The sequence below is a fragment of the Leiobunum rupestre genome, chromosome 9, assembly GCF_980474605.1.
Source record: "Leiobunum rupestre chromosome 9, qqLeiRupe1.1.hap1, whole genome shotgun sequence".
NCBI classification, from domain to species: Eukaryota; Metazoa; Arthropoda; class Arachnida; order Opiliones; family Sclerosomatidae; genus Leiobunum; species Leiobunum rupestre.
Window position 1 is genome coordinate 27,204,217 of NC_143392.1, and position 15,967 is coordinate 27,220,183.

General features: G+C 30.9%; 1 protein-coding gene across 6 annotated transcripts in view; it reads right to left on the bottom strand.

Annotated features, from left to right (window-relative positions):
- The window catches only part of GluClalpha (glycine receptor alpha 1), a 151,463-nt gene that overhangs the window by 116,168 nt on the left and 19,328 nt on the right, over window positions 1–15,967 (bottom strand). Inside the window, exon 1 of one of the 6 annotated variants that reach the window (XM_090159048.1) lies at window positions 1,012–1,030. The exons of the other annotated variants lie outside the window; for them this stretch is intronic. The gene's annotated coding sequence lies outside the window, so the exon portion shown is untranslated. Of the gene's footprint in view, window positions 1–1,011; window positions 1,031–15,967 lie in introns of those variants that run through there. 6 annotated transcript variants of the gene reach the window in all.

Consider the following 15,967-nt stretch of genomic DNA (forward strand, 5'->3'; position numbering starts at 1 on the left):
TTTTCTAGTCTCAATCAAGATATATTTTTATCTTGAGTTTTTTCGTCTCCTTTTTTTGGGGGAGGCATTTTTTAAGGGGTATTATAAGGAGGCTTAAAGGATTTGATCTGTATCGGCTTATATTTTGTTGGGGCCAATTCTCGGGGTTTTGTGGCGGTTTTATCAAAGACCCCTTTATCCATTGAGGCATGAAAGCGAACGGCTTCTGCCCTTTAGCCTGCCGGTATACGCGGAATTGGGGACTATCGCGCGTTGACTAAAAGAACGGTTGCCTTAAGAATCTCTTTACGACGCCCCTAACTAGAGTATCGTCGCGTCTCACTCGTTTCTAGATATTACGCGACAAATTATTCTTCTTTGGCCTTACGCTCAGATTGGTACGTTGGGAAATGAAACCAATTTTCATTTATTAAAGCGTTATTGCAACAGCGTATTTTATAATGAAATTTCAAAATATACCTGCAGCGGTTTGCTCTCTATTGTAGGAAAATTTATTTAAAATATTCACGTAAAATTTTAATGGATAGTACAGTATTACATGGCCAATTATTTTTGGGTGGGAAAAACACCCAATTTTGCGGTTAAAAATAAGAATATTTTGGGCTCAAAATTAGGTTTACTAAGTACCCTTCATAGTAGTTCTCGTGTTTACTACGCGTATAGTTTTTAATATAAACACCACCCTTTTTATTATTAAACGTCTGTCTAAGCCATTAAATTTAGGAAATAAAAAATGGTACCAACGCCTCAGCCTCGATTAAAATTCGTCCGCTATAATTTCGACAACGTTTCCATGACGACCAACGAACAACATTTATCACTTTAATCGGTATTTAAGCCAATAACGTACGTGCGAGGAAAAATTTCTAGATCGCCTCGACCCGATTCGTGTTAAAACAATCAATTTAATTTAATGATAAAACGGCCAATTAACTCGGGAAAAGAGTGAGCTACGTTTGGTAGTAGGACGAGAATATAAAAAAATAACAGTAATAGGATTCTTAAATGTACCTATAGTTAATGATGGGGCTCGTTTCTCCAAAATTGCGATAAAGTTTTTCTCTTCACTCGTTTATTTCCGCTCGTTTCAATCGGGAAGCGAGACTTTTCTAGCGCAATCACGGTACAGTCGGGGAGCCATGGCTTCGCTCCGCGTATGCGTAGAAGGCTCCGACGCAGACTCTTGGCCCAGTATGTCCAAATCTCGAGGGGTCCCTGCTTCAGAGAATAGGGGCCTCCAAAAAAAGTCTTCACGATGGCACGGCGGCAAAACTGATTGACTCAATTATAGCGAGACGCGCGGGGTTTGAGTGGGATACGACGGCAAACCGAACTGTACGCCGGGACGAGCGTTCTCTAGGCGCTGGCTAAGCCTTGGCAGCGGCTCTCTCTCTGGCTGGCTCTCTTTTCTTAGCAGGCAGCGACGGATAGGGCACCCGAGCGAGACCTGGCGGGCATTAAATGAACCGTGCGAGGATGCATCTAGTCGCGTTTGCCGGATCGCTATGCGTAAGACAGAATTGGATTTCAAACGAGCCCCGACTCTCCTTCTCTTATAACTGTATCAGCGAATACCTCCTCTCCCACCCTCTCCCGCCACCCAATACGCCATCGCCCATTCCGAAGAGTCTTTAGCCTTTAAAATGAATTCAATCCGGAAAATTTACTTTAGTTTGGAACTCATTAAAATTGTCTCAGGCTTTTTCTTTTCTTTTTTTTTATAGAACGCTATTTCTTTTGTTTTAATCCTCTTTATTATTCGTTATTTATTTGCGTTTTAATCTTTTAAAATGAGTTACAATAATTAATTTTATAAGTTTGAAACAGTTGGTGAAAAATAGACCAAAACCCCTGTAGAAGTGTTCGTCACGCATTGCATCCGTGTTCCCGGTGAAGTAGACGATCGGGGAGGCTGAAGGATTTTTTATTATATTTTATTATATTTGTGTAATATAGTTCATAATAGAGCTCGGTGGAACAGATAAATTAACCGCCAAAATTTTGATTATTCATAAAATTTCGGTTAACTGTTTATTTATGGATATTATGCGCGGCAGGAATCCTTACATCTACTTGGAATGCTAATCGCGGCAGATTTTCGTCTCAATGTGGCGGACGGTTTTTTTTAACTTAACAAACAACAACGTGAGAGGGGATTTTTTATCTCGTAGGCGGGGCCAAAGCCGCCAGAGTGATCTTACCATACGCGATACGGCAGGAAAAGCATTCCAAGTAGAGGTATGGATTCCTGTTCGCGGTTATAAATCGAATTAATATGCAAAAATAAGTTTTTTTCGGATAATTTTTGGTTATGGATAAAAACAAATAAAATTTATATTTCTTAACCAAACCCCGAACTTTAGTTCATAATATTTATTATAAACGTAAATTATATTATAAATTATTGAATTAACGCCGTGTTATTTTTATAGGTAGGCGTTAAGTAAGGAAATTTATCGCGGGAATAACAATATAAAAGGCTTTAGTACGCGTATAACATTTACCTGAACATTATTTGCGGGAATACATTTTCATAAAAAAATAAACGCAAGGTCTTTTCCCGATAATAAACTCAGTGTGGCGAAAAGTTGCGAATGATAGTATACAGATGTAAAACCGACAAATTCCTCTAAAAAAGCGTGGGTCTTGGGTACAGTTTACGCGGATACCTTCGAAACCACTTTGCCGGTGTAGTTCGTTAAGCCATGACTCGGAGAGAAGCTACATACCGCGGCTGCTGATCCGGGTCTCTCTTTCTAATGTAGCGTAAAAGAGAACACTTTCTTCTGAATATTACATAAGGAGGCAAAAGCAGCCTTGCAATAACGACGCCGTCGTCTGTTTGCTCTCTCGCTCCATACCGCTCGAAGACAAGGGGCGAGCAACCCCAAAAAATACCCGAAGAAATAGGGAGGGATCCAACCCGAAGAGAAGAGGGTGGTGGGAGGAGGTGGCCAAGATATTAACTCTGCAAGAGAAGGGAAGTTGTTGCTTACAATTTCGGAAAGATGGGAGAGGACCCGGATAAAGAAAAAATAACCTTCACGCTTCCATCGTTGGTTTTTTTTCTGTTTTTCGGAAGAATGGAAAAATCTTTTATTGGGCATTTGGGGTTTTTCGCCGCCGAAGTAACGGATGGATGGAATCACGTAGTCATTTTATATCTGTTTATATGTTACGAAAATAACGGATTCTATTTTTTATACAATCAAAATTTTATCCTCACATATCTCTAAAATAATCATGTTATTAATGTATTGAAGATTATAAATATTGGGAATATGGAAGGATATTGTGTTAAAATGAAAAATGACAAATAACATCTCGATTCGTCTAATATGGCAATGCGCGTGTGGAGAAGGGGGGATATCGAAATATCAAACTATCGATGGAATAAGTTAAATTTTAAGTAGGGGCAGTATGTTACGCTATATTCGGTATTTTAGTCAAATTGTAAACTAAATTCCTCTGTTTACTTTTGGTGGTCAAGGCTTAAATTGCCCCATCGACCGCCTGATTACGTCGGCATCACAAACCGCCACGATTTTGAATTAGTCCAAGGAGCCATTCCACGGCAATTCACCCAATGATGTTACCATGGGTTAAGCGATTTTTTTTAAATTTTGAACACTGTTTGGTTAGTATTGGGAATGACTAAGTCTGAGTTTTTAGCTAAAAATTCTTAGTAGTTATTGAAATACGCACTTACAACCATTAGCCCCGGTTTTTTATGTGGCGCGTTTAATAAAAGTTGAATATCTTTCTGTCTAACCATTAGAAATCAATGCGAATTCAGTTTCTAGGGTAAATTGGGGTACAGAACGTAGTAATCGTGTTAATAGTTTTGTAGATAGAAAAGGTTACGAATTAAAGGCGAAAAAGTAGAAAATATTGTGGTTTTCAGGGGTAACGTACAAAACAATATAAGATGATGTGGAAATGTGATAAGTTAACATTTTAAGAAATACCTAGAGAGATTACGTGAGGAGCTTTCCATTGATACCAAAAAACATACACTTATAGGATTTTTACGTAATTTTCCAAAAGAAATACCGATTTTTGATATTTGGGGCATTCCATGTGAAATCAACACACTCAAAAACCTGACCATCTCGGATTTTAATGAAATTTTGGATATAGATAGTGTCTAACGATTTCCAGGAAATTACAAGTTTTATTAAATTATCTCAAACGGTTTTTAAATTACGGCTGTTTAAAATTTTCCTAAAATGGCAAAAATGACATGACTGGTATATTTTCTAATCTCCATAGCAGCAGTTCTAATTAAGCTACAGAGTTGCTAATGGTGTCATTTTCCTTGAAATCCTTAGACACTATCTTTATCCAAAATTTCATTAAAATCCGAGATGGTCAGGTTTTTGACTGTGTTGATTTCACATGGAATGCCCCAAATATCAAAAATCGGTATTTCTTTTGGAAAATTACGTAAAAGTCCTATAAGTGTATGTTTTTTGGTATCAATGGAAAGCTCCGCACGTAATCTCTCTAGGTATTTCTTAAAATGTTAACTTATCACATTTCCAGATCATCTTATAGTGTTTTGTACGTTACCCCTAAAAACCACAATATTTTCTACGTTTTCGACTTTTACTCGTAACCTTTTCTATCTACAAAAATATTAACACGATTACTGCGTTCTGTACCCCAATTTACCCTAGAAACTGAGTTCGCATGGATTTCTAATGGTTAGACAGAAAGATATTCAACTTTTATTCAAGGGGGGCGAATTACGTAAACGCGCCACATGAAAAACCGGGGCTAATGGTTGTAAGGGCGTATTTCAATAACTACCAAGAATTTTTAGCTAAAAACTCAGACTTAGTCATTCCTAATACTGACCAAACAGTGTTCAAAATTTTAAAAAAATCGCTTGACCCATGGTAACATCATTGGGTGAATTGCCGTGGAATGGCTCCAAGACTATCAATGGTTTAATATTTTGATAGCAGCCTCTTCCACACACGCGCATTATCATTTTTAAAGAATCATGATTGTTTTGTGATTTTTGATTTTTGCAGAATAGCCTCCCTGTTTTTGGAGTTTATCGATAGATTTTGTATTTCTGAGACTAAATTACTATTTTGCCACGATTTTGGAATGGCTACTGATCCAATATACTTCGTCTTCCTAAAAAATCAATCAGCACGGTATATCTTTAACGTTTTTTGAATCATAATCAGGCACCACCTTAGGCCTAAGTCATCGATCGATTTTTAATGTCTTTAAGCAAACTCAACGCGGAAGGAGCTGTTCCGAATTTTCAGCCAGTGTCACAAGCTATAGGGTCGAATAGAGGTCGGGGATGGTTAACTTTTATTCAATAGATAAAGCTCTCAAAATTATTCGTAAAACGTTTTGATCAAGTAATTTATATTTCTGTATTATCCGATTAATTTTTTGGTAAATTTGTAGAATTAATCGAAAAAACGACGTTTTTTTCGATAAAAAGCTCAAATTTTACGAATAATACATATTTTTTAATGATTTTCCGAAATATTAACCGGTAAATTTGGTTTTTTTTTACATTTTTTCCCAAAAAAATCAATTTAATCATGGATAATGATTAACCGTTACCGACCTCTAGGGTCGAAAGTGCTGACACTTCCGCCATCCAACATTCAAGAGCCCACCAGTGAATTTTTCAAAATTGTCAATATCCTTAATTCTTAGTTAATCTAAAAAAATATCTGATTTTTACTGGTGTGTACCTAAGGTGTTCTACGCTAAAGCCTCTAAAACAATTTGAGTGAAAAATAGCTTTCTTCTAACAAAGCTTGAATAATAGTAGAACTTTAGTAGCAGCTATCGCAGATTTGAGATCTACCGTACTGTATATTTCAAATATTTTATATATTTTCAATATTTATTTGATATATTATTTCAATATTTTATATATTTTCAATATTTATTTGATATATTATTTCAATATTTTATATATTTTCAATATTTATTTGATATATTATTTCAATATTTTATATATTTTCAATATTTATTTGATATATTATTTCAATATTTTATATATTTTCAATATTTATTTGATATATTATTTCAATATTTTATATATTTTCAATATTTATTTGATATATTATTTCAATATTTTATATATTTTCAATATTTTATATATTTTCAATATTTTATATATTTTCAATATTTTATATATTTTCAATATTTTATATATTTTCAATATTTTATATATTTTCAATATTTTATATATTTTCAATATTTTATATATTTTCAATATTTTATATATTTTCAATATTTTATATATTTTCAATATTTTATATATTTTCAATATTTTATATATTTTCAATATTTTATATATTTTCAATATTTTATATATTTTCAATATTTTATATATTTTCAATATTTTATATATTTTCAATATTTTATATATTTTCAATATTTTATATATTTTCAATATTTTATATATTTTCAATATTTTATATATTTTCAATATTTTATATATTTTCAATATTTTATATATTTTCAATATTTTATATATTTTCAATATTTTATATATTTTCAATATTTTATATATTTTCAATATTTTATATATTTTCAATATTTTATATATTTCAATATTTTATATATTTTAAATATTTTATATATTTTCAATATTTTATATATTTTCAATATTTGATATATTTTCAATATTTTATATATTTTCAATATTTTATATATTTTCAATATTTTATATATTTTCAATATTTTATATATTTTCAATATTTTATATATTTTCAATATTTTATATATTTTAAATATTTTATATTTTTTCAATATTTGATATATTTTAAATATTTGATATTTTTTCAATATTTGATATTTTTTCAATATTTTATATATTTTCAATATTTTATATATTTTCAATATTTTATATATTTTCATTATTTTATATATTTTAAATATTTTATATTTTTTCAATATTTTATATATTTTCAATATTTTATATATTTTCAATATTTTATATATTTTCAATATTTTATATATTTTCAATATTTTATATATTTTCAATATTTTATATATTTTCAATATTTTATATATTTTCAATATTTTATATATTTTCAATATTTTATATATTTCAATATTTTATATATTTTAAATATTTTATATATTTTAAATATTTTATATATTTTCAATATTTTATATATTTTCAATATTTTATATATTTCCAATATTTTATATATTTTCAATATTTTATATATTTTCAATATTTTATATATTTTCAATATTTTATATATTTTCATTATTTTATATATTTTAAATATATTATATTTTTTCAATATTTTATATTTTTTCAATATTTTATATTTTTTCAATATTTTATATATTTTCAATATTTTATATATTTTCAATATTTTATATATTTTCAATATTTGATATATTTTCAATATTTGATATATTTCAATATTTTATATATTTTCAATATTTTATATATTTTCAATATTTGATATATTTTCAATATTTTATATATTTTCAATATTTTATATATTTTCAATATTTTATATATTTTCAATATTTGATATATTTTCAATATTTTATATTTTTTCAATATTTGATATATTTTAAATATTTGATATTTTTTCAATATTTGATATATTTTCAATATTTGATATATTTTCAATATTTGATATTTTTTCAATATTTTATATATTTTAAATATTTTATATATTTTCAATATTTTATATATTTTCAATATTTTATATATTTTCAATATTTTATATATTTTCAATATTTTATATATTTTCAATATTTTATATATTTTCAATATTTTATATATTTTCAATATTTTATATATTTTCAATATTTTATATATTTTCAATATTTTATATATTTTCAATATTTTATATATTTTCAATATTTTATATATTTTCAATATTTTATATATTTTCAATATTTTATATATTTTCAATATTTGATATATTTCAATATTTTATATATTTTCAATATTTTATATATTTTCAATATTTGATATATTTTCAATATTTTATATATTTTCAATATTTTATATATTTTCAATATTTTATATATTTTCAATATTTGATATATTTTCAATATTTTATATTTTTTCAATATTTGATATATTTTAAATATTTGATATTTTTTCAATATTTGATATATTTTCAATATTTGATATATTTTCAATATTTGATATTTTTTCAATATTTTATATATTTTAAATATTTTATATATTTTCAATATTTTATATATTTTCAATATTTTATATATTTTCAATATTTTATATATTTTCAATATTTTATATATTTTCAATATTTTATATATTTTCAATATTTTATATATTTCAATATTTTATATATTTCAATATTTTATATATTTTCAATATTTTATATATTTTCAATATTTTATATATTTTCAATATTTTATATATTTTCAATATTTTATATATTTTCAATATTTTATATATTTTCAATATTTTATATATTTTCAATATTTTATATATTTTCAATATTTTATATATTTTCATTATTTTATATATTTTAAATATTTTATATTTTTTCAATATTTTATATTTTTTCAATATTTTATATATGTTCAATATTTTATATATTTTCAATATTTTATATATTTTCAATATTTTATATATTTTCAATATTTTATATATTTTCAATATTTTATATATTTTCAATATTTTATATATTTTCAATATTTTATATATTTTCAATATTTTATATATTTTCAATATTTTATATATTTTCAATATTTTATATATTTTCAATATTTTATATATTTTCAATATTTTATATATTTCAATATTTTATATATTTTAAATATTTTATATATTTTAAATATTTTATATATTTTCAATATTTTATATATTTTCAATATTTTATATATTTTCAATATTTTATATATTTTCAATATTTTATTTATTTTAAAATCTTGTTAAGCGCACTTTAAATCCAATAGAAAATGAAATGTATAGTTGAATATAAGACTAGTTTTACGTTGTCGCTAATCCAACGTTACCGCGAGATTTGCCTTTTTTGTATTTCTAGAATCCAATCGATTGGAATAATTGGAAACGTAGGAGCCCATATTCCCACAAATAAGAGCGCCAGGGCCTTGAGTGGCAGAAAAGTGAAGCTTTAGTGTTTCTCACCAAATACCTTCCTGACGTACTATTTCTTGAAAGATAAGTGGCCTCGAACAAACGATTAAAAGTTTTCTGTTACGTTCCTAAAGCTTTCCAACCTTAAGCCAATTATTGCAATTAATATCTGAGCCTTACAATCGAGTGCTGAACATAGATATATAGCATATATACCTTACGATGGACACGCGCCTGTGGGAATAACACGGAAGAGACAGCTAGCAGAAGGCCCATATTTTCTGTATGCGCTATCGGTGACAAAAATTAGTATTTGGAAAATATTTACTGTATGCGCTACGTAATAGTGCCATCTATCGATGACAAAAATTAGTATTTGGAAAATATTTCCTGTATGCGCTACATAATAATGCCATCTATCGGTGACAAAAATTAGTATTTGGAAAATATTTACCGTATGCGCTACGTAATAGTGCCATCTATCGATGACATAAATCAGTATTTGGAAAATATTTTCTGTGGAAAGATGGCGCTTTAACGTAGCGCATTCAGAAAATACATCTTGTCTGCTATAATAGTTGTCGCTTCCGTATCAATCCCTCCCTAATATTTCATATATCTATTGTGCCAAAGGCATTTTTTTAGGTCTCAACTTTAATTTCGAGTGAGAGCTTTCGCATAGCCTTTATCCAACTTTGGAAAACATTATGTCGTAGCAGTAGCGAAAAAATGAAAGAAAATCAAGCGACAGATTTCGAGAGGCCATTAAAGCGTTATTTTTCATGCGCGGTGACGTTGGACGTAAATTTCCCTCGCCAGGTCATAATGATTAACTCAAACAAGAGGAAGGGGGATTTAATTTTCTTCTTGTCAAAATCCGTGTCAAGCTACAAAGCTCTCGCTTCAGAGTCTGTCCGGGCTCTCCTTAATTGATCGTCCTTTAGCGCCACCCCTATTAAGATTTTGAATATTCAGTAAGCTCCATCCCGTTACGACCGTCATCCACACAAACACTCATCAACAGCGACCTCTCTCGGGGAACAGGCGCGTCTTCTGTTCCGAGACTTTGTAAAAGTGCCAGTCGGTCCACCGGTCTTAACTCGACACAATGCGCGAGCGCTTTTGCGTCACCCGGATCCACTTTGAAGGACGAGGTCTTTACATTCGTTACACCTACTCGCGAATAACCAACCAACAACAAACTGAGACGTAATATAATTATCAACAATCAAGGCTTTGTATTTAAAACAAGTTGGCAAGCCAAAATATATCTCTCCTCGGAAGAGTTTTTAATTTTCGGCGAAGCGTAACTCTATCCGTGGTTCTGCGGTAGAACGCTCACCTGTCGTGCAAGAGAGCTCGGGTTCGAATCCCAGCCCATTAAAAAATTATACTACACCCAATGACAAAAAGAGGGCGCTTTTGGAAAAACCTTTTCCCTGATTCTAAGAAACTGGGTACGCAGTGATTACCCTTTGCCCCGAAAATGCGAACGCGTTCGCAGGCCTGACAGACAGACCCACAGACAGACAGACAAACACGGTGGTTGTATAACCCCTCCTAGGGTACAAAGTCCCCTCGGAGAGGTAACGAAAAGAGGTGGTGAAATTTCGCTACTCGTCGACGCCATTTTGTTGGGGGGAAATTTTCTATTCACTGTCTTTTGAAAGAATGAAAATTAGAAAGGCCTTTTCTTCGCGACCACCAGGGAGAGCGGTGCGCGTAACGGTAAAAAAAGTATATCGAAAATAACTTTATTACGACCGACCTTGTCGGAACTAATGATATGCTTCAATTAATTTTTATCTTTTTTTTTCCAAAAGCCTTATCAACCTTAATTGTCTTCCTTTCGCTAAAACATTCTTCCACTTTTCTCTTTTTTAATCCTAATCTTTATTTGGTATTTATTCTATAATATAAGAAAGGGTTCTTTTGATCTTTGGAGCTAATTAGTAAGGAAAGGAATTTTTACCGGAGCTTCGCTAAAGATTAAAAGAAAACTTTATCCTTTATCAAATAACAAAACTGACCCCGTTAGGTGCGCGAGCGTTGAGGGATAAGCTTCAACTATTTGAACCAGAGTGTTTTGTCAAAGTTTTATTTGCTTTGTCTAAGGATTTGTGGGACCTTCTGATATTGACGTAATACCCGGGTATTTCATTAAGAAGAGCACGTTTTAAATCGTTCTACGTGAAATTCGTTCCTAATTAGCATGCAGTTTTAATTACATAATCGATTTTAGCTTATTATATTTCCAAGCGGTAATTAGAACGTCTTGCCAGGGAGATTAAAATGTACCCCTTTTCCAAATCTTAATTACTCTTATTTTTATTTAAACGTGTGTATCTGTAATTAAACCTTTTGGGTTGGTTTAAAGGGGAACGGCCAAGATTTTCCAAATATGGCCTTATTTCCGTATCAAAAGATTAACAAGACGTTCAATATACTAACACGTACCTTTTTTTGTCTTGAAAAAATAGCTTTTGGCCCAAAACATTTAAACGAAAAATAGCGCCAGGTGTTTGGGTTTGAATTTTCACCGCCATCTTATGGGCTGCCGCCAGCGCCCCTAACCCCGTATGGGTGATTTGCGAACTATCCTAACTTTTTAAGATCGCGCAATTTAGGCTTAGGTCTGGAATAACTGGAACGCGCCGCGCGTGCGAAACAATTTTTTTGCGTCTTCAGCAGCGCGCGCTTTTACGTTGTTTATCTGTCTCACCGACTTCTCACCAGGTGTCGCGGCGGACGCGCGCTTTTCGATTTCCCGAAATTTCTTTATATTATTAAAAATTAACCACTAAATATTTTTTGATGCGATTTTCACCATAATTTTTAGTTTTTGATGGGCTATAGGGCTATCTAACTTGTTAAATCTTGACCGTTCCCCTTTAAAGTACTTATTTCAGGACAAATGCGAAATTCAGTTTAATGAAGATGTTTATCGATTCAACGAGACATTTGGTGAGGCAATGTACTTTCCACTTGATTTTATTGTTCATTTAAACATTCTACATTTAAATCATGGACAAATAAACTACCGGACCGGAATCTAGTGCCAAGACCTATAATATATTTTATATACGCGTGTACTTGGTATTTGGGTGGAAATGTTTCACCTTTTTCTCAATACGATCGCTGGCTAGTGTACAAATTTTAAGAATTCGTGTATAGTAGTTTAGTTTTCCAAGTTTAAATATTTAACCGTAGATCTACTCAAATAACTTTTTTTAAAGGTAATATTAGGCCTATTTTGAACTTTATTTTGAATCAGCAAAATAACATAACAAACAGAAGAATGACACTGATCAATTTCGGTTAATGATAGTCTGTGACGTAGTGATTGCATAGTTAATTAACTAATGCCTGGTTAGTGTGATACTTATAAATACGATTATAACTACTTTGAAAAATGAAGGGGCTATTTACAATCAAGGTTATGTTCTTATTCCATAATTTATCATGATATTTTCAAAGTAAACTTTATTTATACTGATGAAAGCATTTCAATTTTCAGTAAGAGTTGTTTGATACCTTTTCAAGACACTTTATCTGACTATAACCATGATCGAAATAGACTATAGAGAGTGTCATACTTATGTTTATTATGTTACTTAAGGTACCACGTGTTTTCATTTAAACCCAGACAGGTCTAGCACCGCTTTTAAACCAACCTTAAAAGTAGAATTTTAACTAAATTTTATTTGTAAAATAAAAACGATTCAACCGAGCTAAAAAGGAGAAAATTGAACATTATTTCTAAAATAATGGCGTGCGTTACCTCAGCCAAACAATGCCTCCCAGGAGGGATAATTAAAAAGAAAGTGGCAGACTTTGTAATTAGTTTGTTGTAGAAACGAGAATACTAGTCTGAAATCTCTCGATTTATGGACAATTTTAGTTTTCGTAGTTATCATACGTTTGTTTATTCCGAAACACAGACGAAGTATTTTTCATACTTTCGCAAACCTGATCGATACCATCAAACTATACTATGCAAGAATGATGCTAAAATAGCGGTCATTGGTCAAAAATGTTTTATTCAAATGCACTGCAATTTACCTGACCAAAAAATATTAGGGCATACCATTACGATCTCTTTGTAAAACCATTACCTGGGCAGTTCCCCTAAGTACGCGGAATATGTAAGTACTAAGGGAAAAAAGGGGGGACTGCGACTATTACTTTAACCCGAATCCTCAATTGTTTTCCCTGTTTGAATTTTTGTTTTCATACTGTTGGTCTCTTTTTATTCAATTTTTATCTTGATTTCTCGAAGCAGATATACTCCAGGGTTTTTTATCGGCAGCCGACGCAAAAAGCCTTCTCTTTGGAGAGAGTGGGTTCACTGTTTGTTAACCCCAAGAAACGGGGAGGTTATTTCCGTGCCTCGAATAAAAGCGTAAGGCATTCCACCCCTCGTAGACTCCGTCGTCATGGCGACGATGTTGCTGCTCCACTGGCAACACGTGGCCTCGCGTGACTTCGATGCTTTTCACGAAAATGCTTTTCCCACCTCACCCCTCATAACAGCTGCACTCGATTCTGGCGCGCTGAGCAAAGCGTTCGATATACGCTTAAACCTAGCTGCTTCTCAGCCCACTTCCATTCCTTCCACCTTTCGTTCAATTCCATTATATTCCTTAATATCTCTCCAACCTTTCCAACTCCTATCCTAACCAGATAGCGAAGTTAAGCTAAGAAGTAACGCTAACCTCGCTATAGTCTGCAATTCCAGGTTACTTCCTTGAAATATTTATCGCGGTCGTCCAGTAAGTTGACAGTACACTGTTCTATTCCAAATAAACTTTACGTGTAAAAAGACTTTAAAATTCGTTTCGGTAAAATTCTTTAGCACGTATGTCACGCCGCTAGCCGACCTTCAGCGAATAGACGGAACAACTATATAGTTGGCCTTTTACGAGTAAGGAATTAATATAAAAGCGTGTTTTCTATTGTTTTGATTTTAGTAAGAAAATAGTCGTTATCCAAGTTAGGCGTTATTCCAAGTTTCGCATATTAGGTGTTATTCCAAGTTAGACGTAATCCCAATTTTCAATATTGTCCCGAATTTCCTGGTTACGTAAAATGGTATGTTTATTTGGGTTACAGCGAGTCGGCTGCCGTTCGATAAGGATATTAGACTATACGATTGAATGAACCCCTAGATAAAGCATTTCTATTTCCATATATCCGGCTGTGACCTCTCAGTTAATCGCTTTGCCGATATCGGTTATGAAATACGGATTTTAAATGTTACGCCGAAACAGATTAGATTATTGGAAAGATATTTGCCTAATCTATTAAAATCTAATGATGGCTTCATTTTCAAACTTATATTCCTCTTAATATAAATACCCACGCAATTTATTATTTTTGGCTATTCGTTTTAAAGAGTATCTCGCTATTGGATTTTACATTAATAAAGAGGTCTTCAAATTAAATTAAATACATTCAACATAAGTTTAAATTATATAAATTATTCTACAATTAGGTTTAAATTATATAAATTATTCTACAATTAGGTTTAAATTATATAAATTACTCTACAATTACGCTTAAATTAAATAAATTGTACTACAAATACGTTAAAATTATATAAATTATTCTATTTTTAAAACCGATAATTTCATAATTATTTATTATTCAAATAATAAAATATTATATTATTGTTATTTTTAACGAAGAAAAATTACCTGTTTAATTTTGGTAATATTGGAAATATCAAAATTTAATGTAGTGTCCTACGCATTGTAACCTGAATTAATGGCTTCAAGATGACTTAGGCCTAAGGTGGTGCCTTAGATATAAGACTAGCTAATTATTATAATTATTAAATAAATTAGCAAAACCTGCTTAAGGTACATAAAGTTTAGTAGTTTTCGATACATTTTATCGATTTTAATTATTCCCCAGTAGTAAATTATATATATTTCCATAAAAATCTCAATCTAGGGCGTTAAAATGAAACATGTAACTTTGCAGGTTTGAGATAGTTTTCGTTGGGCTCGATTTTCTCGCCAAATTGCAGAAGTCATTTTGGAAAAATTAGTTGGAGCCTGAGAAGATAAATTTTTCAAAGGAACAACATCAGTAGTTTAAAAATATGGTTACTTCTCAGTAAGATAACTAATATTTACTTTTAGTCAAATAATACTCAAAACGAGTCTATAGGTGGCGTAACGGCGCTAGATTCTCTGAGGTAGCGCCTATGATCTAGCGTCTGCTACAGACAAATTAAAAAGTCATAAGAACATTTTTTCAGTTACGTGTTTTTATCACCTCAATCAGTTGGATATGATGACGCTGGACACTTATCTAATAATAATAATAATAATAATCAGCTAGGCCTCTTGCTGCGAAGCGAAAGTGCTAACCACTCCGCCACCCCACCTAAGATATAGATTATACACTTCTGGTATCACCTCAATCTGGCCTATTATCGAGAATAGTTTTAAAACGACGGAGGTGGAAAAAACGCTGATAAAAAATCAATCAATTCAAGAAGTTCGTGGCTTCCTGCAGGGCTCATCTTTCGACCGTTTTCCCCGGTACAAATTAAACCTGAAGGACCAGGTAAGGACGGACAAATACTTCGATTGAGTCGGACATCCCGAGAGAATTCTTGTTCAGAAAAAATATCTCTCTTTTTTTGTCGTATAGTCGAAACTTCTTATAAGTGGAAGTGTATGCATTAGTGTTGCGGCTGTGAGTTGTACTTATCGACAAATTATCATCAGCAACTTTTTAGTATTATTGTGAACTTATGAGTCGACTGGATTTTGGTATAAAAAGTAATATTCAGTTGGAGCTTATATTGGAAATAAAGTCGCCATCTGTCGTGGGAATTTCGAACTACATCTAACCGTTGCTCCATGG